Source organism: Microtus oregoni, unplaced genomic scaffold (assembly GCF_018167655.1).
Source record: "Microtus oregoni isolate MIOR12 unplaced genomic scaffold, Mior012 000018F_ref0000195, whole genome shotgun sequence".
In the NCBI taxonomy this organism is placed as follows: Eukaryota; Metazoa; Chordata; class Mammalia; order Rodentia; family Cricetidae; genus Microtus; species Microtus oregoni.
Genome location: NW_024543077.1, coordinates 10,515,887 through 10,540,330, shown reverse-complemented (window position 1 = coordinate 10,540,330; position 24,444 = coordinate 10,515,887). Strand labels below are relative to the sequence as shown.

The 24,444-nt window shown below is 48.0% G+C and overlaps 2 pseudogenes; one reads left to right on the top strand and one right to left on the bottom strand.

Moving 5' to 3' along the window:
* Positions 1–3,616: 3,616 nt before the first annotated feature.
* Positions 3,617–6,689, bottom strand: LOC121458652 (annotated as a pseudogene).
* Positions 6,690–6,837: 148 nt separating this feature from the next.
* LOC121458651 lies at positions 6,838–23,442 on the top strand (annotated as a pseudogene).
* The last annotated feature ends 1,002 nt before the right edge of the window (positions 23,443–24,444 follow it).

The window sequence follows — 24,444 nt, the reverse complement described above, 5'->3', positions numbered from 1 at the left end:
AATAGACATTAAAGCTGAAAGTTCAAAATCATAGCAGGTGGAAACACATTTTCAGGAATGGTACAGCCAAACTTTGAGGTCTTGGGTCAGAAGATAAAGGAGCAGGGGAGGAGCTTGTAGATATTGTTTTGCTGTTTATCTGTCATGAATTTTAACCTGACCTGAATGTAAGGGTGATCCTCAGGAGGTAGAACAGTCTTAAGGTTACAGTCACTAAACTCTTGGGTTTTCAGCATGAGTACTCTTTGTTTAGTTCAGGAACATTATAACACATGCACCCCAAAACCCAAGGTCATTATTTCTCAGTTGTGTTTTAGGAGCTGGGAACTCTAACCAACCTGTGGGTACCTTCTCTCCACAGTTGTTTGGCCTCTCTGTTAGTAAGAAAAATGGTGTGTCTGGTGTTTTATTTTTCCTTTAGGTCCAGACTCAATAAAAAAAAATAGTTAAAGAAAGGTATATTTTCAATAATTTGAATAAAAATGCAATTATTCTAACCATCTTTTGGTAAGTATTCCAAATTATTTCATTCAATAATCTCTCTCCAGAAACTTGGTATCTTGTTTCCTGTGTCTCCATTTTTTATGGTGTGGAACACGGATCTTGTTATATTAGCATGAACTACCACATGGAAAGCTGAAGCTTCAGAACCCTGAGAATTCCTGGTCTGTTCTTCTTCCTCGTGTGTCCATGGCCGGAGCATCCCCAGCTCCAGTAGCGTGAGCTGTGTCCTCTGACACAGCCCTGTGACTTCCTTTTCGTAGAGGTGCGTGAGTGTCTGAACGCACCAAGAGTCTTCAGTCAGTGAGGATCCTGCTACGAGAGAAGGTGCCCTGAGTGTACGCTCTTCAGCTCGTCTGTGAAGAGGCCCTTTCTGGTGGGTCTATTTACATTAGTTTGTTCATTTTCCTTAAATGACTAAAGCAGCAAAGTCAAACTTCATGACGACTTTGGCTTCTCTATTATCTTTATTTACCACTTCCTATATCCATGATGGAAAAGTTCTACACTTAAAGTATTTTAAATTTTACTTGTACAGATGACTACCCTATGTAACCATTAACAAGGACCTCCTGCAAGACATACTGGTACGATAGTGTGATACAAACTGCAGGAAGGAAGCTAAGCCGGGGCCAATGGGAGCTGAGTTGCTAGTGCTTCTCCCAAACCTGATGGCTAGGTTTGGGTTCAGATTCCTAGAGCTGGAATTCCAATCCCAGCTCTGGCCTGGGCTAGTAGCTAAAAAGCCTCAGGCAAACAGCTTTTGTTTTTTTGTTTAGTTTGTGTCCCCAAAGTTGGGCACCAAAAGCATGATTATTAAAACTCAGAGACAAAAATTGGGGTTCAATATGAAGATCCAAAAAGCAAAGCAGCCAGCCTCTGGCTTTTACTTCTACCTCAGTCTGAAACGGTGTTCCTGCCTCCAAGAATCTCAGAATGAGACTGTGTCTGAGAGCTTTCTGTCTCCTCCCGTTTTATAATCCTCTCTAGTTCTGGGATTAAAGGCATGCACCACCCGGTTTCTATGGCAACTAGTGTGGCTACTGGGATTGAAGGTGTGTGTCACCAATTCTTGGTCTGCAAGGCTCACCAGTAGGTCTGTTTTACTCTCTGATCTTCAGACAAGCTTTATTTATTAAAATACAAATGAAATGCCACTACACAGGGCTGATCCAAGTATTCACCGATACTTGTAGAAATATACATCATTACCAGGACATCCCTTGTGAAGATAGCAATGCCCTTGGGTCAGTAAACGGTTTAGAACTGAACCAGTCTGGAGACAATTTCAAAAAACAGATTTATAAAGATTGTCATCTGACCTCCACATGTGTTCTCAGACACACACGAGAGAGAGAGAGAGAGAGAGAGAGAGAGAATACTAAAAAGTTATTATCAATCAGTTACCATGTGCAAAACCAGTATTGTGCTTTAGATTGTGCTATATATACCTGACTTCTAATTTTATGATAAGCTTATAACATAAAATTTCTGGAGATTTTTGAATGTTTGACTTATTTTTAATTAAAATAACATTTCTTCCTCTTTCTCCTTCTCAATACTTGTTTCATTTCAAATTCATGACCTCTTTTACTTTAATTATTATTATATATGTATAAACAAAATATATAAATACAACCTGTTTTGTCTATTTGGGATCTCTCTCTCTCTCCCTCTCTCCCCCCACTCAGACACACACACACACACACACATACACACACACACACACACACACACACACACATGCACACATTGTGTTAGGCTTCTCTAAAGTAACTCAATATATAGAATGAGACATATAAATAAAAAGGGGATTTATTGGAATGTTTTATAAGCTACAGTCTAGCTAATCCAACCGCAGCTGGCTGTGAATGGAAGGTCCAAAACCCCAGTTGTTGCTCAGTCCACAAGGCTGGCTGTCTCAGCTAGTCCTCCGTATACACTGGATCCCCAAGGAGTAGGCTCTAATGCAGCAAAGGAATAGGTACTAGCAAGCAAACAGCATAAGTTTCCTTCTTTCATGTCCATACGTACGCTTTCAATAAAAGCGTGGCACAGATTAATGGTGTGTCTTCCTATCTCAGAGAGCCAGATTAGAAGTAGATCTTCCTACTTTAAATTAAATTTCATACAGGTGTGCCCTCCAGTTTTGTAGTTACCTCCAAATGCAATCAAGTTGACAACCAAGAATAGTCATTGTGTGTGTGTGTGTGTGCGTGTGTGTGTCTGTGTGTGTGTCTGTATGTGTGCGTGTGTGTGTGTGCGTCTGTGTGTGCGTGCCTGTGTGTCTGTGTGTGTGTCTGTGTGTGTGTGTCTGTGCGTGTGTGTGTGTCTGTGTGTGTGTCTGTGTGCATGCGTGTGTGTGTCTGTGTGTGTGTCTGTGTGTGTGCGTGTGTGTCTGTGTGTGTCTGTGTGTGCGTGTGTGTGTGCATGTCTGTGTGTCTGTGTGTGCGTGCGTGTGTGTGTGTCTGTGTGTGTGTCTGTGTGTGTGTGCGTGCATGTGTGTGCGTGTGTGTGTGTGTGTGATCTTTACGTGTATGCATGGGCATGATTGTGCTCCTGTGTATAAAGGTCAGAACCAACCTTGGTGTTGTTCCTCAGGAACCACCCAATTTGTTTCCCGAAAGTCTCTCACCAAGACCTGAGGCGTGCCAATTGCCTAGGCTAGCTCTCCACTGAGCCCCAGGGATCTTACTATCTCTGCCTTCTAGGTGCTGATTTCATTTTTTAAATAATAACTGTATTTGTTTTTCTTTATCTGTATGATTTTGTGTATGCACGAATGCATGCCACATGTGTGGGATTCCACAGCAGCCCAAAGAACACCAGATCCCCAGGAGCTGGTGTTACAGGCAATTCTGAACCGTCCATCGTGTGTGCTGGGAACTAAACTCTCGACCTCTGGAAGAGTATTAAATGCTCTTGACTATTAAAAGAATCTCTCCAACTCCAATACTGAGATTATGAACATAGGCCACCTTGCATTTTTCTTACATGAGTGTTGGGAAATCAGACCCAGGTCTTCATGGTTTATACCGAGCACTTTACTGATGTAGTCATCCCCCCATTCCCACAGCAACAGTTTCTAAATGATTGACAGTTTGTATCTGGGAACTTACTTCCCAAAATACCTTGGAAGATTCTCAGGAAGATCCATACTCTTTCCAGCTGCTACACCATGGGCTGCAGCTCCTGCTCAGATTTCCCCGATTTATTCTATAGTTTGTGTAACAATCTCATGCGTGTTGGTCTCCAATAACACCCCCCATTTGCAAGATTATTGTGAACCTAGTCTACAGGGAATATCAAATCCAGTTCACAGACCTTTTCAAAATAGTTGTCTAATGTTTCCACATATACTTGAATTAGATCTAAAATGCCAAGCTCACTTTCTGAGGAATCCACACAGAAGACAAAACGTAGTGTTGCATAATGTCTATGGTTTGTTGGCAGATCCTCTAATAATCATCCCCCTAAAGAGTGACAAACATTCTTACCTCACTTAGACACCAGATGGACGTCTCTCTGATGATCCGCTGCTGCTGATCTTCACTATAGGGTTGACGGAACTCGGAAAGCTGCGGCTTCCCATGGATGTTGAAGGTGTGGGTGGCCTTGGTCATGGCTGGGCTAGGCTGCTGAGTGGGCACCGGGACCAGGGCTGAGGTGGGCTTGCAAGCCCTGCATGCAGGAAGGAGCTTGTTGCTGCTGCCTTCCTGCCTGTCCCCTTCTGCACCTAGATTTGTTATCTTCCTGTCCCTTGTAGCAAAGGCAATGTCTTGTGTCCTCTTCATTTCTTCCACGTGCACAGCCTGTTTATTGCTATGTTATAGAGATATACGATTAAACTGATATGCCAGTCAATTTAAATAAAGGTAAGGCAGAGTATTTCAATCTTACTGTACTTGGAGTATGTTAATAATGTACTTTGAATTTGTTTAATTCATAGGATTTAATTCATATAATAATTCATGTTATTGCTATTTGACATAAACAGTGGCTATAACGCTGATGGTTGAATTTGACATGTTTAACTTGAGGGTCAGAATGATAACATAAGAAAAGTATAATGATTGGAAACATAAGCATTAAGAATTTCATTTCTATCTGAATGAAACAGAGTAAATAATATTCGGAGGTATTAGTCAATCCTTGCAGTCTGGGTTTCTGTAAACATGGAAGTTTCATCTACTCTGCTTGTACCATTTTAAAGCAAACAAAGATGTTTTGTCTGCAACACAAAAGAGTATAGTTCAGATCCTCTGAAAAGAGACATGTTTTAGACTAAAAGAGACCCGAAAATATGGGTGATGGAATAAAAACCAGTGGTTGAGAGAAAAGAATTGTCTTTAAGTGACTATTATAAATTCAACCTTTTTACATAACCTTAATACATATTCTTATAAAATAAACTTGACATTAACTGAAAAAGAAGGAAGAAACTTGGCTGACCTCTTGTCATAATTGTTTTCCAGATTTTTCTCACCAATAACATTTTGAGAAATAGACTTGGGAAACACTTTCTGGTTGTATTTAAATGGAACTTTGCAGGTTACAGAGAAGGCTGAAGGAGGGAGGACCTGATACTCATGAGAGACTGGCTCGTCACTGGCCAAGTGGCAGTTAGCACACTCAGAAGCAGCTTCTCATCCTGCTCACGTAACAGCTTCTGCATTCTGTACAATCCTTACCTGTTTCGTCTCCTTTTTCCTGTGTGATCACCTCCCTGGGCACCGTATTTCCAATGTACAAATACACAAGAGTGCCTTGGTGTAATACATATAAACTGTTTGTAACAATCTTTGATATTAAGAAACAAATATTTTTGTCGAGACATGGCCCTTGTCCGTGATCCCAGCACTCAGGACAGAGTCAGGAAGATCAGAAGTTTGAGGTCAGCCTGGGCAACACGGTGACTCCTGTCTCAAAGGGAAGAACAAGCAATGAATACATATAAACATACAGAAACATATGAAGCCCCATATCATAGTACTAACAACACAAGACCCAGGATTTTTAATTTTCATATTACGCTTAATCTTTGTAAGTTTTATTTTCCAAGATACACATCTTAAATGAGAAAACTGTTACAAATTAGGCTGTATGAAAGACTATCAGGAGTTTCAAAGTTTTAAAAAAATATATATTAGCAAATTCCCCACCCTATATTCAACTTCAAGGGTGGTCTCCTTCTAATTGATAGCGTGGTGAGATCCATTAAGGACACCATTACTGATCCGCGTGTTACTAGAGTAGTAATTGGAGACCTGCAGGGTGAGTAGTCATTTGGGAATGTCAAAGTGTGCTCGGAAGATTTTCATTAAAGCCAAACAGAAATGCGCTATGGAACTTGCTATTGGTTCACGATTTTATATGAATTTTTATGGATTTTTGAAATTAATTTTAGCTGGTCAGTGCTTTCAAGTCAATAAGTGAAAAAAGTTACATTTGAACTGTTGATATCTGATAAGAGAAATAGTTCCATGCACCATTACCAACAACTATCAATATGCTTCACATTAATGACACGTGGGAGGCAGAGGCACACAGACCTCTGTGAGTTTGAGGCCAGCCTGGTCTACAGAGCAAGCTCCAGAATAATAGTCAGGGCTACGCAAAGAAACCCCACTGGAAAGAGCAAGAACGGGGTAGGGGGAGATACAAAACACACTTTAAAAGAACTAGTAAAACAGCCACCATTTTTGAATGCCAAGGTAAAATAAAAACAAGACGCGCCTTTCAAGTCTGCAGTCTGTTTTCCTGCTCCTTGGAATCTGCTGCTGTCTCCTTCCGACAGAGAAACCTCTGAAGTCCGAACGCGGAGCCGGGTCCACGGGTTCCTCACGTCAGTAGTGGACGAAGCCTGGAGAACAAAATGCTGAGGAGATGCCTACCAATCACAAGTTTCTATCAGATAAAGGGCTTAAAAGTGCATTTTCCCCTTTAGTTGTTGAAGGAAACTACCTAGTTTTCGGAGAGTGGAAACCTCCTCCTGGCCTGGGGGAAATCGGAAGGATGAAGACAGTTTCAGGAGGGGCTACCACTGCCTTCTTGTATTGAAGCATTTTTTACCTCTCCTTGAATGAAGTGTGCTGTGCTGTGTTACAAGTCAAAGCACTTTCGTTACAGCTGTCGTACTGCAATTCGGCCACAAGGTGGTGCTCTAACTCTTCGGAAGTTAAAAACATTCACTTCACAGCCTCGGGAACGATTTTCTTTTTCTTTTTTCTTTTTAAATACAATATGTATTTAAATAACTAAAGCATGCTTTTATTTCACAGTGTAATCTCTGTGCAGGTCTAGCAACTGTGAGGGTTTTTCTATGGAACATAAATCATGAGACCTGAAGTCGCCGAGACCGAGGACGTGGTAAGAATCATTACTAAGATTGTATTGACTGCGTGTGTACCTGGTGTTGGTGTCTCACCTGCGTGTGCTGGGTGCGGACAGACCCGACGGCACCTTACAATGGTGATTTGGGAAATAAGGGAGCCTCTGGTAAGATGACGACATTTTTTGGTTCACTCACCATCTGCGACCTGAGTTCACAGAGACGGAAATAAAGCTGGGTCAAGGTCCAGGGCTGCCAGGGCGCTTAACCATCACCAACACCTAAGCAACAGCAGGCTGAGACTGTACGAACAATAACGAATCCAGGGCCTAAGGGTCTAGTTCCGTGGTCGAGCTCTTCCGAGCATGCTGGAGAGGTCCTGGGCTTTATCTCCAACAAGGGGATTGGGGGGGGGGGGGGGGTGGAGCGGCAAAGCCACTGCAAAACTAGAGGCATTTTTTGAAAAATGGACACGGACTCAACTGAGAAGATTATTTATATAGCGCCGCTTCGACAGAACGATCGCAAAAAAAGAAAAAGAAAAAAGAAAACTGTCAACAAACATGGACGGACTAGTACTGGAAAGCGAGATTTAAAGAAAAAAAGTTTAAAGCAGGCGATGCTAAAACGTTTCTAAGTTATAGTATTGGATATTTTGATGCTGTCTCCTCATTGCTGTGCTCAAGTGACCACGGACAGTTTCACCCACTAAAATTGTCTCCTTTAACACTTCCCAGGATGTCAAGAGGTTTTCTCAGTTCCTTGCCTTTGATGAAGGATGAAGGGTGTCAGGGAGATGGCTCACTCAGTATATGTTTTCCGTACCATCGTGAGGACCGGAACTCGGCTCCCCAGAACCCACACAAAAATGCTGAGAGTGAAGGCCGTGGTGGCGCACGCCTTTAATCCCAGTACTCAGGAGGCAGAGGCAGGCGGATCTCTGGGAGTTCGAGGCCAGCCTGGTCTACAAGAGCTAGTTCCGGGACGGGCACCAAAGCTACAGAGAAACCCTGTCTCGAAAAACAAAACAAAACAAAACAAAAATGCTGAGAGTGGCGTGTCCTCCTGTTATCCTACGGCTGGGGAAGCAGAGACAGAGACCCTGGAGCTGACTGCTCACCCAGTCTAGCCAAATATAAACCTCCAAGTTCCAGAGAGAAAGCCTGTCTCAAACAAAAGGCAGTCTCCAGACGTAGTGGCACACGCCCTTAATCTCAGCACTCCAGCCTCAGAGGCAGGAGGATCTTGAATCTTTATGAGCTGGAGATCAGGCTGGTTTACATGGATAGTTCCATGCAATCCAGAGCTCCTTAATGAGACCCTGTGAATAATGATGACGATGGCGATGATGATAATAATTTTTAAAGTGATTGAGAGAAACACTCCATTTTAATCTCTAGCCCCTAAGCGTACGCGCGCACACATGCACGCACACACAAACACACAGACGCACAAAATAAACACACACACACACACACACACACACACAATGTCATAGGTCTAACTTTTCTATTCCTCAGCCAGAGCCAGCCCAGCAGTCAATGTGGGCGCCAGCAACCTCTCCTTGACTGCTGTGGGCTGTTTCCTATGTCACTGTTTTAAAAACAGCCTTCTGTTCTCCGGTGACGCTGTGATTTCTACTTTTTTTTTTTTTTTTTTACCAATTTGGAAAACGATATTCGCTTTAAAAGAATGGAAAATAGTGTAGAATCATTTTTGCTTGTTGTGCCAAAAATGGCCACGAGGGGGCAGCATCCAACCAAGTTTCTGAGTCAGTAAGGAAAGATGCATAGGTACAGCAGCTGAAAATCTTGCACTGTCCCTGCCTCTGCCTGACTGCTCCTCCTCCCCTACCCCCGGGGCTGTAGACCCTTCTTCTGGAAACCCAGTCTTCTGCCCTGGCACGCTGGTCACTGTCTTCTCCACTTGACACAAGCTGGAGTCACTGGGGAAGAGGGACCCTCAACAGCGAAGATGGCCTGTGGGCGAGCCTGTGGGGTAGGTGCTGTGGGAGGGCCCAGCTCCCTGGGGGTCGTGCTACACTGGGCAGGCGGTCCTGCATGGTATGAGAAAGAGGGATCAAGCCAGTGAGCAGTGTTCCTCCATGGCCTCTGCTTCAGCTCCTGCCTCCAGGTTTCTGTTTGAGCCTAGGTCCTGTCTTCCCTCAGGGATGGAGGTGACCTGAGAGTTGTGAGCAGAAATAACCCTTTTCTCCCAAGGCTGCTTTTGGTCACGGTGTTGTTCACAGTGTATTTCACAGCAATAGAAACCATGACCATGACAGGCAGCAACTGCACCATGGTGCTCGGGCCTCTGGTCTGGGTCCCCTCGCTTCCTGCCTTCTCTCCTCTTTCTTGACCTCCTCCGTGACCCTGGTCCCCTCCCATCTCACTCTACCTCATCTTCCTCCACCGAGCCTGTCCTCGCTCATCACCTGCTGTCTGTTCTCCCCTCAGACCCATTTCTATTAATCTCGGTATCATCACATGGCTGTGGCTTACCGGCTAAAGTTCCGTCTGGCTTCAGCCGGGCTACATGGCTTCTCTCTTACTCCTCCTTCTTTCCCCCAGCATTCAGCTTAGTTTTCCCTGCCTAACTCTGTTCCCCTGTAGCTCTGCTAAAGGCCCAAAGCAGTTCCTTTATTAACCAATGGTAATCACAGCATATAGGGGAATCCCCCATCACCTCCCCTTTTCTGTTTAAAAAGAAGGAAGATTTTAATTTTAACATAGTAAAGTACATATAACAAAACAGGTGTCAAGCAAGAATTATAGTTACAATATTTATATCTACTTCATCTTTTATTGTAACTAAGGGAAACTATAACTATAAATTTTTCAACTCCATCAAAGACCCCAGAAGGATATAATATCACCTAAGTAAACAGGAAGTGCATTGTAAGCAACTTTTAAAACTCTAGAATTGACAGAGACATCTCGCTGCCTGGACAGTCACCCAAAGTTCTTTTGTACTGTTGGGGCATCCATCTTCAGCCTACAGGCCCATGGTATCCAGCAGTTTGTCAGTCACTTTCTTCTGTGTCCTGTAGAATGTCTGGAAGACTCTTTCATGAAGCAGGAACCCCGAAGGATCATCTCACCTTTAGGCAAGTTCAGCAGTCATTTCTCTGTGGTCCTGCATGTCCAGGCAAGAGCAGTTTCTTGCCCAAATGGCTAACCAACTCCATAAGGAGCCTCTTCAATGCCCATCTTCCTCTGGAAGTAATTGGTGCTGCCAGGAGTAGATGTGTCTCATTGTCATGAAAAATCTTAAGTTTTTTTTTTAAAGATTTATTTATTTATTATGTATACAACATTCTGCCTTGATGTATGCCCGCACACCAGAGGAGAGCGCCAGATCTCAGTACAGATGGTTGTAAGCCACCATTTGGTTGCTGGGAATTGAACTCATGACCTCTGGAAGAGCAGCCAGTGCTCTTAACCTCTGAGCCATCTCTCCAGCCCCCTTTTTTTTAATATTTATTTATTTATTCATTATATATATAATATTCCATCTGTGTGTATGTCTACAGGCCAGAAGAGGGCACCAGACCCCATTACAGATGGTTGTGAACCACCATGTGGTTGCTGGGAATTGAACTCAGGACCTTTGGAAGAGCAGTCAATGCTCTTAACCACTGAGCCATCTCTCCAGCCCCCCAAATCTTAAGTTTTTAAAACATTTTAAATGTTATATTATGTAGTCATTGAAAGATATGAAGAATCCTTATCCATCTGAAATACATCTCTGTACATCTAAAAAATCTAACTAACATGACTACAAACTTGACTATTTTAGATGACTATTTATTGACCCATATTTCTTAATTATACATTACAATTTTAAATAAACTGCACAAACACAAGCCTTAATCAAGAGCAGAAATATACATATAACAAATTGACCTTAAATTTGTATCAATAAACCAATATCCATACAAATGCAAATCTCCATAGCATATTCCCCTTTACATGTAAAAAAAATTATAAATAATATTTGGGAATATAGGCTTAGTTCTTCTCCAGACTACTTCCTGCTGATTGAGGATGCTGTTAATCAGGTTTTTATGGTGTATCCTGTGTGCTAGGTTCATCTCAGTCAGCAGTTGGGTGAAGTAATTTTGGGGGGTGTTAATGGCAACCTTTCAGGGGTCTTAGTCCATCAAACCACATTAGTCTGGGAAGATCCCACAGGTTCTCATCCTCTGTGGAAACAAAAAAAAAAGAGCCTGCGTAGCTCCTAAAGGCCCAGGCCCTTGCTGGTGACAAGGACACCCCAGGTACACCAGGTGGTGAGGAAATCTGGGAGGTTTCCATTAGCATAACAGCTGCACTGTAAGACAATGCATCCCCATGGAAACTGAGGCTCAGAGAGCACCCAGGCATTCCAGAGTCCCCCCCCCCCCAGAGTTGGGGGTGTAGAGGACAGGCCCTGGCCGGCAGGGCTCCCCATCATAGCTATTCTTTTTCTTCCCTTCACGGTAAATCTTCACAGAGTTCCAGGGGGCTCATTGTTATCTGTGTCGCTCTTTTCTTAGGCTCATGCTTATTCAACAAGGCCCACGCAGCCAAATTCTGTTGTGGGGAGTGCCGGGAAACTCACTTTCCAAGGTGGGGAGAACAGATATGGGCTGGGACGTGGTTCAGCGCCTTAGTCCTGGCATGGCAGGCCTGGGCCAGCATGCTTGCTCTGCAGAGACTGTCGCTGCACATACCACTGTGCAGCTGCCTTCCTTGGCATGCTCCCTAGCTCTCTGCCTCTCCGCTGATCCGTCTCCCTCCCTCCTCCCTTCCTGGCCTGGCCTCCCTCCTCTCTTCCCCTTAGACCCACCTGAGCAGTGGCCTGAGGACTTCTGCCCAGGACTTTTGCCAGCTGCTGGAGCTGAACCTACTGGGGACATACACCCCGACCAAGGTGAAACAGGCGCAGTTGCAATAGGTGTGTGTCCCTCATTTCATCATGAGTGCACTGTATCGTGCCTGTTGGCTTCCTGTCATGATTCTAGAACTGAGGTTATCAACCTGTGCGTAGCAACCCCTTTAGGGGTCGGATGACCCATTCACAGGGGTTGCCAAAGACTGTCAGAAAACATAGGTATCTAATATTAAGATTCATAAAAATTGCAAAATTAGCCGGGCGGTGGTGGCACATGCCTTTAATCCCGGCACTCGGGAGGCAGAGGCAGGCAGATCTCTGTGAGTTCGAGACCAGCCTGGTCTACAAGACCTAGTTCCAGGACAGGCTCCCAAACCACAGAGAAACCCTGTCTCAGAAAAAAATAATCGCAAAATTACAGTTATGAAGTAGCATCCAGATAATGTTATAGTTAGGGTCAGCACAACATTATTAAAAGGGGGTCAGCAGGGCTGGAGAGATGGCTCAGAGGGTAAGAGCACTGGCTGCTCTTCCAGAGGTCCTGAGTTCAATTCCCAGCAACCACATGGTGGCTCACAACCATCTGTAATGAGACCTGGTGCCTTCCTTGCAGCAGTACATTGTATGCTTAATAAATAAATAATTAAAAAAAAAAGGGGGTCAGCATTAGGAAAGCTGAGAACCACTGCTCTAGACGGACCCCGTTCTTGTAGAAAATAAATAAGCGCAGATCCACATCTCCCTGGGCAGTTACAGCCTCCTCAGAATCTTCCCGAGCCTTCCAGGCTGGCTTGGAGGTAGCCAAAGAGGATGTGAAGAACCCAAGAGGTGGAACTGGGGCTTAGATGGCAGAATGTTTGCCCAGCTTGGATCCCCAGCACCACGAGAAGCAAGCATGATGGTGCAAACGGTTATCTCTGCACTTAGGAGGTAGAGGCAGGAGGATCAGGAGTTGAAGGCCAATCTTTATAACATGAGCTTCTGAATCATATTCTAGAATGCTCCATGCTAAAATCAACTAATCAGTCTGCAGCACAAGGCTCTCCCTAGAAGTTCATCCCTGTGAGTACAGAAATCTCTCCCTCTGTTTTGTTTCTATGAGCAATAGGAACCATGAAGTTGGATGTGGTGATGCACAATTTTAATCCCAACACTCAGGAGGCAGAGGCAGGCAGATCTCTGGCAAGTTCAAGGCCAACCTGGTCTATATTTAGGACAGTCAAGGATACATAGTGAGATCCTGTCTCAAAAGACAATAAAAAGGGATAAGATGCATGGGGAGGGTTTTGCTCCCCAAATACTATTTCGGTCACACTTACTGTCACTGGCCTATTTGAGAGGAGAGAAAAAGGCCCTCGTGGTCAGGGTGCCCTTCTATCCAGGAGGGTCTCATCACAGAAGTGATATTATAGGACCGGAGGGCATGTGACAACCGGGGACAGTCACAAGGGTCCCCTCATTCCTAGGCAGGCTGAGATGGTCATGATGTGAACTGTGTGGTTGTCTCAGGATGGAGTGGACCAGACAGAGCCTCTGAGGTTGCTGCATTTGAGACAATGTGGAAGGGGAGAAGACGTGGTTGAGGGAGTGGTGGGATGAGCGACGGACGCTCTCAGGTTCCTGCTAGGAGGCTCCGGGGGTGCTGGTGTGTGCTCATGTTTAGTGGTAAGAACAGGTTGTGCCTGCTCAGCTCCAGTGCCCACAGCAATCGAAAGGAACAGACTGAGCTTCACAATGTTTCCCAGGTGTGTGGAGGATGGGCCAGAGATGGTGGCCGAAAGCAGGACACGTCTCCTGAGGCTTCCCACACCACATTCCGACCACAGCGTTTTGTACAAGCCACACACACCATCTCCTCCATGGAATTGAAGGTGTTCTAGTTCAGGGTTCTGCGCAGTGCTTATGTTTTCTTAGCTTGATGAGGGCTGGGCATTGAACAGCACGAGAAAACTCATAGGAAAGAGAGGAGCAAAGAGAAGGAAGGGAGAACTAGACAAGATGAGAAAAAGCTGCTTCTGTCATCTCTGTAGTCTTGAAAGTTGTTTTCACTGCACTTCCTGCTTACTCAGTACTTTCTCTGAATTTGCCAAATACGTAAGGACTAAACATTGTGAATGCAACTCTTACTTGGTAATTGTTCTTTTTTATATAGTTTTACTCTGTTAGGATTAAAAACCTTTCCTTTTTATTTAGACAAAAGGGGAAAATGTTGTGGGATATTTGTAGACTATGTGAAGGTAGATTGCTATGACTGGTTTAATAAAGGACTGAACAGCTGATAGCTAGGTAGGAGGTGTAGGTGGGACTTCTGGGTAGAGAAAAAGGAAGTAGGAGATGAATCTAGGCACCTAAGGGACACCAGGAGACACGGAATCAGGATGAGTGGTAGGTGGCAGAGCATAGATTAATAGAAATGGGTTAATTTAATTTAAGTTATAAGAGCTAGTCAAAAACAAGCCTAAGCTAAGACCAAGCTTTCATAATTAATAATCAGTCTCCTTGGCATTATTTGGGAGCTGGATGGCAGAAGAGAGAAAGACTTGGTAAATGCCTCTGCCTCCTGAGTGCTGGGATTGAACACGAGCTCCACACGACTCAGTGAGAAGCTCCTGTCCGCAGTGTGTGACAGCTAATGTCCTGAGAACTAGGGACCGCCATGTGCTCAGCCCTGGATGAGAGATCTATACAGCAACCCTGTGCGATGGTTCATGATTTATTGTTGGGAGCAGTGAGACCGCAGATCCTGAATTTCTTGTAATCCCCTGATCTGAGTGCCTACAGCTGCTCTGAGCACGAGACCTTCTGGAGTTCCTGATGGCTGGAGAGTGGTTTCTGGTGGGTTTGGCTGGGGCGTGGCTATCTCTATATAATCTGCCCCTGAACACAATAAAGGGAGCATTCTTGGGGAATTCAAGGATGACCCGTGTCACTGTCTCTCTGTCTGTGTGTTTGTGTATTTTAACCTCCAGCCCCCTTGCCCGAAGCTCGTGAACTGGGTGCCAGCGCACAGAGCGCAGACACGGGGGTGTGGTGCACCGCACCCAGGGACTCCTGCATCTTAGGCATTCTACCAACTGAATAACCCCGCCCCCGCTCCAATTTTTTCACTTCTTCATCTCAAGATCTCTTTTCCCGTTGTTCAGCTTCTCTGGCTCACTCTATTAAACAAACAAACAAACAAAAAAAAAAGCAACATTTTGGTTCCCTCTGCTCCTGCCTCCATGCTGGCTGCCCTGCCGAAGGTGGCTGTCTTTCCCCACACTCTGAGTGTCTGATGCAGGGTGGCGTGTGGGGGAAGCATCATGTCACCACCCAGAGACATAGAAGGATTGCCACTCTCAGCTCACCCCAGAAGCCCTTGGTCACCACACCATTAAGAGCACATCTGAGGGCTGGGGAGCCATGGGCACAGTTGGTAACGTGCTTGTCACATGAGCATGAAAACCTGAGTTTGATCCCTGGAACCCAGTCGAAAAAAATAGGTGCAGCGACTCACTCTTAAAATATCATTGTTGGTGAGGTGGACACTGGAGGGTACCGGCAAACTGGTAAACACCTTCACATGGTAAACGCATGTATACACACACATACACAAAGATCTTACCTGAGCCAGGTATGGTGGCACCCATGCCTATCATCCCAGCTAGAGCAGAGTCTAGGGCAGGAAAATCATGACTTCAAGACGGGACTACAGAGTGAGCTTGAGGGTAGTGGGCAACTTAGTGAGACCATGTCTCAACCCCCCCCCCCAAAATAACAGAAAAATGTCTACTGCATGGCCCAGCCTCATCCACATGGCATCCAAAACTCACCTGCTGACCTGTGACCTCTAACCTGTGACCTTTGCTGGATGCCCCCCTCTTATGGCCACCTTCAGCTCTCCCAGCAGGAGCAGGCTATTGTCCTGTCTTCCTCAAATTCAGGACCCGGGTGCCTTCCCTAGGTCTGTAGAGAAAAGCTTGATGTCAGAAGTCAACAGGAAGGGGCCTCCTGGACATAACCAGTCCAGCATCCCTTGTACTCAGGGAGGGTCAGCAGGGATGTGTGCCCTTCAGCCAATGACAGTGACGAGCAAGGCAGTTGGCGCCCAGTGGGGCTGGGGCTGTAGCGACGCCAGCCAGTGACTGATACTCCTTAAGAGTAAGCATTAGGACTCCCATTTCTGAGGGAGGAGAGCTGGAATCTCTCACTTGTGGGTCTGAGGGAGGCGAGCTGGATTCTGGATCCATAGGTTTGATGGAGAAGCACATGACCTTTACACCAGGGTCTCAGGGAGGGGCTCTGGGGTCTGGGCTGCTCAATTCTGGTATAAGCAGGATCCATTCTTTCCTAACTCTCGTCAGACTTTGGGTTCCCCGAAGCCAGGAGTGTCCCCTTACCTGCTCCCTGGTTGTTGTCTTGTCTAAGCTGGTAACAAGCTGTGGTCAAAGTTCTCTAGTAGAAGGCACGTCTCTGCCGACTTTGCCCTGCATGACGGAGGGGCGGGAACTGACTTTTCTCTTTCTAGGGATAGTCATCCCGGTGGGGACGTGGGCCGAGCACAGGGTCTGTCTAGAATGTGCTGGGACTGTGACAGAGCCAACCTCATGGGCCTCCCAAGCCAGAGGTGGCAGCCGGGTGCCAGGATGCCTGCTCTTGATGGCTCTTGCCTTGGTCATAGTTACTTCCCTTGCGATCCCAGGTCTGGACCCAAAAACTTCTCCCTGTCCTCTGCCATCTGTGTGGGCCTAGAAGATGTGTGTCTTCCAAGTTCAAGGTAAAAGAGGGATGGATCCAGGGTCTGGGGAAAGGAAGCCTGGGGTCTATTGCTGTGTTGGAGGGGGGGGCAGGTCTCATCTCGCCCTGCGGTCAGCTGGTCGTCTGCTCTCAGGTGTTGTAAAGAGATAATGCAGCATCTCTCAGAAGCCTCGTGGAGCCTGGTCCTCTTGTGGGGCCGAGGCCGGGGCCATGGAAGCTCTAGTCTCTCAGGCTGGGGACTCCAGGCTGTTGAACTGTTGTCTGGTTGTTGCTTCCGCTCAGGCTGCAGACTTCCAGGTTCAGGTGACCAGGGAGCCACAGAAGAAGCCAGACCCCAGCCAGCCATTGCTGTTTGGAAATATATTCACAGACCACATGCTGATGGTGGAGCAGACCAAAAAGACAGGCTGGAGCACTCCAAGGATCCAGCCCTTCCAGAACCTCACGCCGCACCCAGCCTGTTCAGCCATAAACTACTCTCTGCAGGTGGCACCAGGGGCTCCTGTGGCCCACCCTGCTGCCTCTCTGCTGTGCGCCTGACTGAGCTCGCCTCCCTGGCACTTTGCACGTTGCTTCCTCTGTGGATCGGTCACCTTTTCCTGAGATCCCCTGTGTTCTGGGACCCAAACTAAGAGACAGTCGGTTCCTGTGATGAGCAGGTTTTGACTTTGTTGAAACTCTGTGCTCTGAAAGTAAGTGGGGTTCCCCTGGCAGAGATGCTCACACAGACGGACGAGCTGGGTTGGCAGACATGGGGGGTCTCAGTGGGAGAGAGGAGGCCTGTGATTCCATCAGGGCCCCAGAGATGAGGAGCTTTGGAGGAGTCTGAACAGGGACAGAACCAGCCTGGATATAGTAAGATGCCCTCAGGTCCTGTGGGAAGTAATATAATTCCAGCACTCAGGAAGTGGAGGCCCGGGGGCACCAGTGACATTGAGGCTAGCCAGGGCTATTGAACAAGACCCTAAGCTGGAGATGAAAGACTAGCAACCTGATTGTCCTATGACACTCCTTCCAGAGCCTTGCCCGTCTTGGCTGTGGCAGCATCGTTTCCGACTGACAGAGGCCTCCTCCCTGCTGTTGGACATCTGACTTCTTTCCAGCCCTGAGACAGGATGAGGCATGATGCAATACCAGCCAGGTGCCCATAGCACTTTCTCTGAATGCAAGGGTGTCTTTGCCCGACTTCTAGTTCTAGTGAGTCAAAGGGCAGGTGAGCCCATTTTGAACAGCGTACTAAACTATTCTCTGTAGATCTTGTACCAGTTTCCATCCTCACTGCCCAAGCCTTTTTCCCAGAAAGAAGCCTCGCCCAACTAACTGCCAGAGTTCTTCCAACAGCCAAAGAGCTCTTTTAAGTTCTCAGAATATTTTTTTTTCCCCTGTGTGTGTCAGGGATTAACCTAAGTGTCTTTCTCAATTGTTCTCCATCCTGGTTTTGACGCAGGGTCTTTCTTTTTTGTTTGTTTGGTGGATTTGGTTTGGTTCTGTTGTCTTGTTGTTTTGTTTTGTTTTGTTTTCGAGACAGGGTTTCTCTATGTAGCCCTGGTCGTCCTAGAACTCTCTTTGTTGACCAGGCTTGACCTTTGTTGACCAGATGCAGCCCACGCAGGACCTGACACCCAGAACACTCTTGTGTTCTGAGAGGACCTGAGTAGCCTTCCTGTGTGGTCATACTTCCTTGTTTCAATATGCCAGTAACCTGCATCCGGCCTGCCCTCAGGAGGCTCAGGCACCTCCTCACAGTATCCTGTGCCAAGGCCTTCAGCAATACAGAATGGTGGGCCCAGAGGGTCAGAACGGGAACTGAAGTGTGGTAGCCCCTGTGTGACTCGGTTTCCATTTGGAGTCAATTCTGCCTGATAAGTCATTTGAGTGTAAGTTTGCCCGCTCTGCTTTTTCCAAGGACCTTGAGGGCTGTGAGAGACTTCTGATTTAGCCCACGGGAAAGAGCATTTTGCCCGTGAGAAAAGAACACTCTATCTAGTAGAAAGAATACTGCTTCAAAGCATACAAAGGCAGGGACCAGCAGGTACGCCCCTTCGAGCCATGGCTCAACATGGAGAGGATGCTTGCCAATGAGTGGCCAGTCTGCCCTAGAAGGAGAGAGGGTAGAGGGTAGCTGAGCGAATCTGGACCCCTGATTCCTACGGGATCCACCCAGGACTTTGACAAGCAGGAGCTGTTGGAGTGTGTCCGCCGGCTCATTGAAGTGGACAAAGACTGGGTTCCCGAGAGCCATGGAAGCAGCCTCTACGTGCGGCCCATGCTGATCAGGAATGAGGTGGGCATTGCCGCGGGAGCTGATAGTGTGGGGCCCTTCATATCCGCATCTGCATCAGAGGAAGCCAAAGGCTGAGTCTGGACCCCAGGTTCTGAGAGTCTAAGGGAGGAGGAGGCCGGAGTGCGGACCTCTTGGTCTGACGCTGGCCCTATGCCTATCATAGTCCTCGCTGGGAATGCGACTGGTCATTCTTTGCCCTGTGGGCTCCTACTTCCCTGGAGACTCCACGACCCCTGTCTCCCTCCTGGCTGAATCCCGTGTTCATCCGAGCCTGGATGGGTGGGGTCGGTGACTACAAGTTCCCCACATCCATAAGAAGTTAGGCCCTGGCATTGGGGGTGGGGCAGATGCTGCGGAAGGGTAAGCCATCTTACTCCGAATGCTTCTTGTTTGGGGCTGGGCCTGGTTCTGGGTTGGAGAACTATTGCCGCTGGCACTGTGGCTGGGCCCTGGGCTTTCTCTGTGCTCTCTGTTATCCGTGGTGTCTGACACTAATGGCGAAAGGAACCTGGGTGCCTTCAAAGGGACAAATGGGCTCAGAGATGGGAGGGTCGCTGGAATACCCAGCCCAAACTCCTGGAAGCCTCTAGAAAGCAAGATTACTCTGGGCTCTTCTGTTCCCTGGTACCTGTGCTGCGCTGAGTCTCCATGCGAAGCTCCCTACATTCCTGGGGCTCCTACAAAGTCTGCTAGGGTACCTGGAAGGGGAGCTTCGAGGCCAAGGGAAGGTCAGATGAAAGGAACTGAGACAGAAGACAGGATAGAATCAGGAGGTCTGTTTGGTCGTGTCAAAACAGCCAAACGGCCCCGAGTTTATTTCAGAACTTGCTTATATGCAAAGGCAGGACAAAGTTCAGCATAGACAGTGAGTCAGTATCTAATCGCAAGACCATTCCTGTCCTTGAGTGAGCAGCCTCTTCTCTAACATGTGCTTGCTGCTGAGAAGCAGCCATACTTCCTATCTTGATGTTTCTGAGGTTGGGCGTCCACAGTATTCTTTCTACTAGATAGAGTGTTCTTTTCTCATGGGCAAAATGCTCTTTCCCGTGGGCTAAATCAGAAGTCTCTCACAGCCCTCAAGGTCCTTGGAAAAAGCAGAACAGGCAAACTTGAACTCAAATGACTTATAAGGTAGAATTAACTCCAGATGGAAACCGAGTCACACAGGGGCTACCACACTTCAGTTCCCGTTCTGACCCTCTGGGCCCACCATTCTGTATTGCTGAAGGCCTTGGCACAGGATACTGTGAGGAGGTGCCTGAGCCTCCTGAGGGCAGGCCGGATGCATGTTACTGGCATATCGAAACAAGGAAGTATGACCACACAGGAAGGCTACTCAGGTCCTCTCAGAACACACGAGTCTTCTGGGTGTCAGGTCCTACATGGGCTGCATCTAGTGACATGGATGAGGTCAAGCCAGTGCCACCCCTTGAGGGCTGCAGCCAGCGCCACCCCCAGGGCTGCTGGGAACTCTAGTGTCCAGATCTACGGGAGCTCTAATGCAGGGTTCATAGCATCGTGTGGAAGCTCCAGATAAGAGGTGACATTTTATTTGTGGTTTCTTGGCTACGGAGGTGGTAAGAGAAGCCAGGCACGGAGGCAAATGGCCATGAATGTAAGCTATGTAGTCATGGCTCCTCAATCAGCACGGAGGCAAATGGCCATGAATGTAAGCTATGTAGTCATGGCTCCTCAATCAGCACGGAGGCAAATGGCCATGAATGTAAGCTATGTAGTCATGGCTCCTCAATCGGCACGGAGGCAAATGGCCATGAATGTAAGCTATGTAGTCATGGCTCCTCAATCAGCCCGGAGGCAAATGGCCATGAATGTAAGCTATGTAGTCATCGCTCCTCAATCAGCACGGAGGCAAATGGCCATGAATGTAAGCTATGTAGTCATGGCTCCTCAATCAGCTGAGGCAAATGGCCATGAATGTAAGCTATGTAGTCATGGCTCCTCAATCAGCTGAGGCAAATGGCCATGAATGTAAGCTATGTAGTCATCGCTCCTCAATCAGCACGGAGGCAAATGGCCATGAATGTAAGCTATGTAGTCATGGCTCCTCAATCAGCACGGAGGCAAATGGCCATGAATGTAAGCTATGTAGTCATCGCTCCTCAATCAGCTGAGGCAGGAGAACACTAAAAGGAAGCTAGCGGGCAAGGATTGGGAGCAGAGCCCCTGCCTCGGTTCCCCCAGAGAGGGGGCTTGTGGGTGGAGTTCAGCAATAGAGTATTTACTGGGCACATAGGCGGTCTGAAGTTGAAACCCCACTACCCAATCATTTTCTAACTCTGGGCCCTCATAGATGAGCTGGCGGGATAGGATCATGGTTGGCCCAAGGGAGGCAGACAAGACCAGTATTGGCACAAGGCTCAGAACATGACTTGGGATCCTGTCATTGGGCGACATGACAGTGAGTAAGAGGAAAAGCCTGGTGTGGGTGACACACTGCAGGTCAAATCAGGATGAAAACCAGTGTGGGGGTGCACAGCTGTAACCCCAGCACTTGGGAGGTGAGGACAAGAGGGTCAGGAATTCAAGACTAGCTCCAGCTACATCTTGCTTTGGAGACCAACTTCTGCTGCTACCAGAGACCCTGACCCTGAAACCAGCTGGGTGTGGTGACAGCCTTTAATCCCCGTGATCCAGAGGCAGAGGCAGCCTGGTCTGTAGAATGAGTTCCAGGACAGCCAAGGTTACACATAGAAACCCTGTCTCAAAATACACAAAAGCAAAAAAGTAAGCCAAACCACTACCATCACTATGCCTGTAACCTTAGTACTTAGGGGTAGAGAGAGGAGGGGCTGGAGAGGCAGGAAAGGGGGCACACCAGCCCCACAGGGCCCTAAACTTAACCCCAACTGTTAGGTTAAGAATTCTGTCTTGGAGGTGTGGGAGCCCTCCCAGGAGGGCTGTAGGCTGGGGAAGGAGACTCCTCCTTGGCTGTGTTATGGGGAGTATGGAGGGCCTTTGCCCAGTCTGATCAGACTTCCCTCCAGGAATTATGGGCCCACTGTAGTCCTACAGCAAAGAAGCCCAGAAGAAGGGTTGTGAGCAAGTCCTCTGGCTGTACTGGCCGGGCCACCAGCTCACCGAGGTGGGCACCATGAACATCTTCATCTACTGGACCCATGAGGACCGGGGTGAGCCTACCCATGACCCAACCCACACCCTGTATGATGTCCTGCCCAATTCCTACTGGGGTATACAGTCTCCGGGTCCTGGGCAGGTTGCTTCTAAGAGAAAGGGAGGTCATTTAAGGGTAGGAGGCAGTCACATCCGTCATCCCTGACTTAGTACTGGAGCTGGCAACACCCCCCCCTCCCCCCGCGCGCGCGCGCGCACTGGATGGCCTCATCGTGCCTGGAGTCAGTAAGACTAAGCCTGCTGGACCTGGCTAGGACTTGGGTAGGACATGCGTGGCACTTGCATCTTGGGACCATAGCCCTGAGCTGTGGGGCTGTGGTGGAAGTTGGGCCCACTGCCATGTCCCCTCTTCCCTGTCCCTTGCTTAGACCTGTCTTTCCCAGCAGCCTTACGGAGAGAGTGACAGTGGTAGGATGCAGGGCAGGAGTCTGGGGACTGCAGTGTTTCTGTCCCTTTGTTCCGCAGGGTGAGTTCCGGGCGCTGGAGCAGGGCCGCTAGCGGGAAATCTTTGGCTCAGGCACCGCTTGTCAGATCTGCCCAGTGCATCAAATCCTGTACGAAGGCAAGGTGAGCCGGAGCTGCCGGGGTTGGCGGGAGAGAAAGGGAAAGGGCCCCATCCTCACTCCTCCTTTTCTCAGCAACTCCACATTCCCACCATGGAGAAAGGGCCAGAGCTCATCCTGAGCTTCCAGAATGAGCTGAAGGCTACTCAGGTGAGCTCAGGAGTAGCAACTCTGATAATGAATACCTGTGGCCAGAAGCACGGGAACTTTCTGTGCTCCAGGAGTCTTTGCGGCTCTGGGTCCTGACGAGAGAACCTCTGGGCCATTGACCACAAAAATGAGCCTCCAACGACTCCCTAGGGCCATGGGCTGTCCTTTCGATGTGGCAAGCCTTCCTCCTTTTCCCTCCCCTGACCTGGAAGGCTTCCTGCCAAAAGTCTCTGGAGCATACCCATTCGTGTGAGCCAAGGGAGCTTCCAGCGGCCCTCTGTGCTCATTTCCCAATGAGCTGGACCTGAGTTGACTGGGTATTCTGGCCCCATGTTGGCGCCTAGCACTACATATTTAGCTGAAAATCCCTTTTCCCAAGCGCCTTCAAGGCTTTGCAACTCCCTGCCTTGTCCCTGTGGATTTGTGGGAGAGCCTCCGGATCTAGGACTACACTCCCTATAAGGCACTGGGGCTCAGCTCTGTTAGCTGTGGGTTGCGACATTACGGAGCCTGCTGGGAGTTGTAGTGCAACTGCCTCAATGCCCCAACTCCGTTGTCCTGCAGTACGGAGCCAGGGCCCACAATTGGATGTTTCCTGGGTGACGCTGCCGGCTGTGCCCTCACTGATCGGATCGGCGGATCGACAGCATCCAATCCAGAGACACACGAGAAGTGCCATAGAAAAAGGTCTGGGCGGACAGCTGGGTTGCCACCGCTATACTCCAAAGCCTTAAGGGCGGCGGGACCCAGACTATGTGAACCCCACCTCAAGTGTTGTGTCCTCAGCCCTCCGCTGCTCCTCAGGGGGAACTTGACATATTCTCCTTTCCCCGCTGCTCCCCATGATGCTTTTCCCCCCTCTCTGTCCTTGCTGCAATTTGAAATAAAATGTCAAAGAACAAGACATCCCTGGTACCAATCTCTGTCTTAGTTATTGTTTCAATCGCTGTGAAGAGACACTATGACCACGACAACTCTTATAAAGTGAAACATTTCCTTGGGGTGGCTCGCTTGGGGTTCAGAGGCTCAGTCCATTATCCTCACGGTGGTGAGCCTGACCGCAGGCAGGCGGATGTGATGCTTGGGCAGCCGCGGGGTCCTACATCTTGAAGGTAACAGAAAGCTGATTATGACCCTGAACAGTAGTCTGAGCATAGCACCCTCAAAGTCCACACCCACAGTGACACACTTGTTACAACAGGCCACACCCACCCCAATAAAGCCACGCCTCCTAACAGTGCCACTCCCTATGAGATTAAGGGGGCCACTTAACATTCAAACAACCACAGTGCCTCTCAGGGATGTCAGCTCCTCAGAGTGGAGCGGCAAACTACGAAGAGATGTGAAGTGAGGCCCTGGTTCTTTGACTGCTGCAGGAGTTCCCACTCTGGCTCTTGGGAGTCTTGGGTCCCAACCCTTACCCCGCCCCCCCCCCCCCACACACACACTTTAATACGTATCATATGAGTCTCTAGAGATAGCTTACTACCTGGCACCCAGCTGCAGATCTGGGTTCAACCTGGTCTCTTTGGTTGCTACCTTTGATTCTAGGAATGCCCTTTTATTGTTGATCAAATTCGCTGGGAGACGAGAGTCCGCGGCACCATTTGGCAGACATGATCATCGGTACAAAGCAGTCAGCACCCTTTGGATTGGAAATCCAGTGTTTTAGGTGACCAAACTGATCCATTGCCAAATCTTGGTGCCTAATGGGGAACCACTTTTAGCCAATGGCCTTTGAGAGGCTGGGGCATGGCTTTGGCTACAAAAATTCCAGGGGAGCTCCCGCTTGACCTCTTCCTGCATGTCACACCTGGATGTTGGACCCCGTTCCTCTTTCCTCGTTGTGA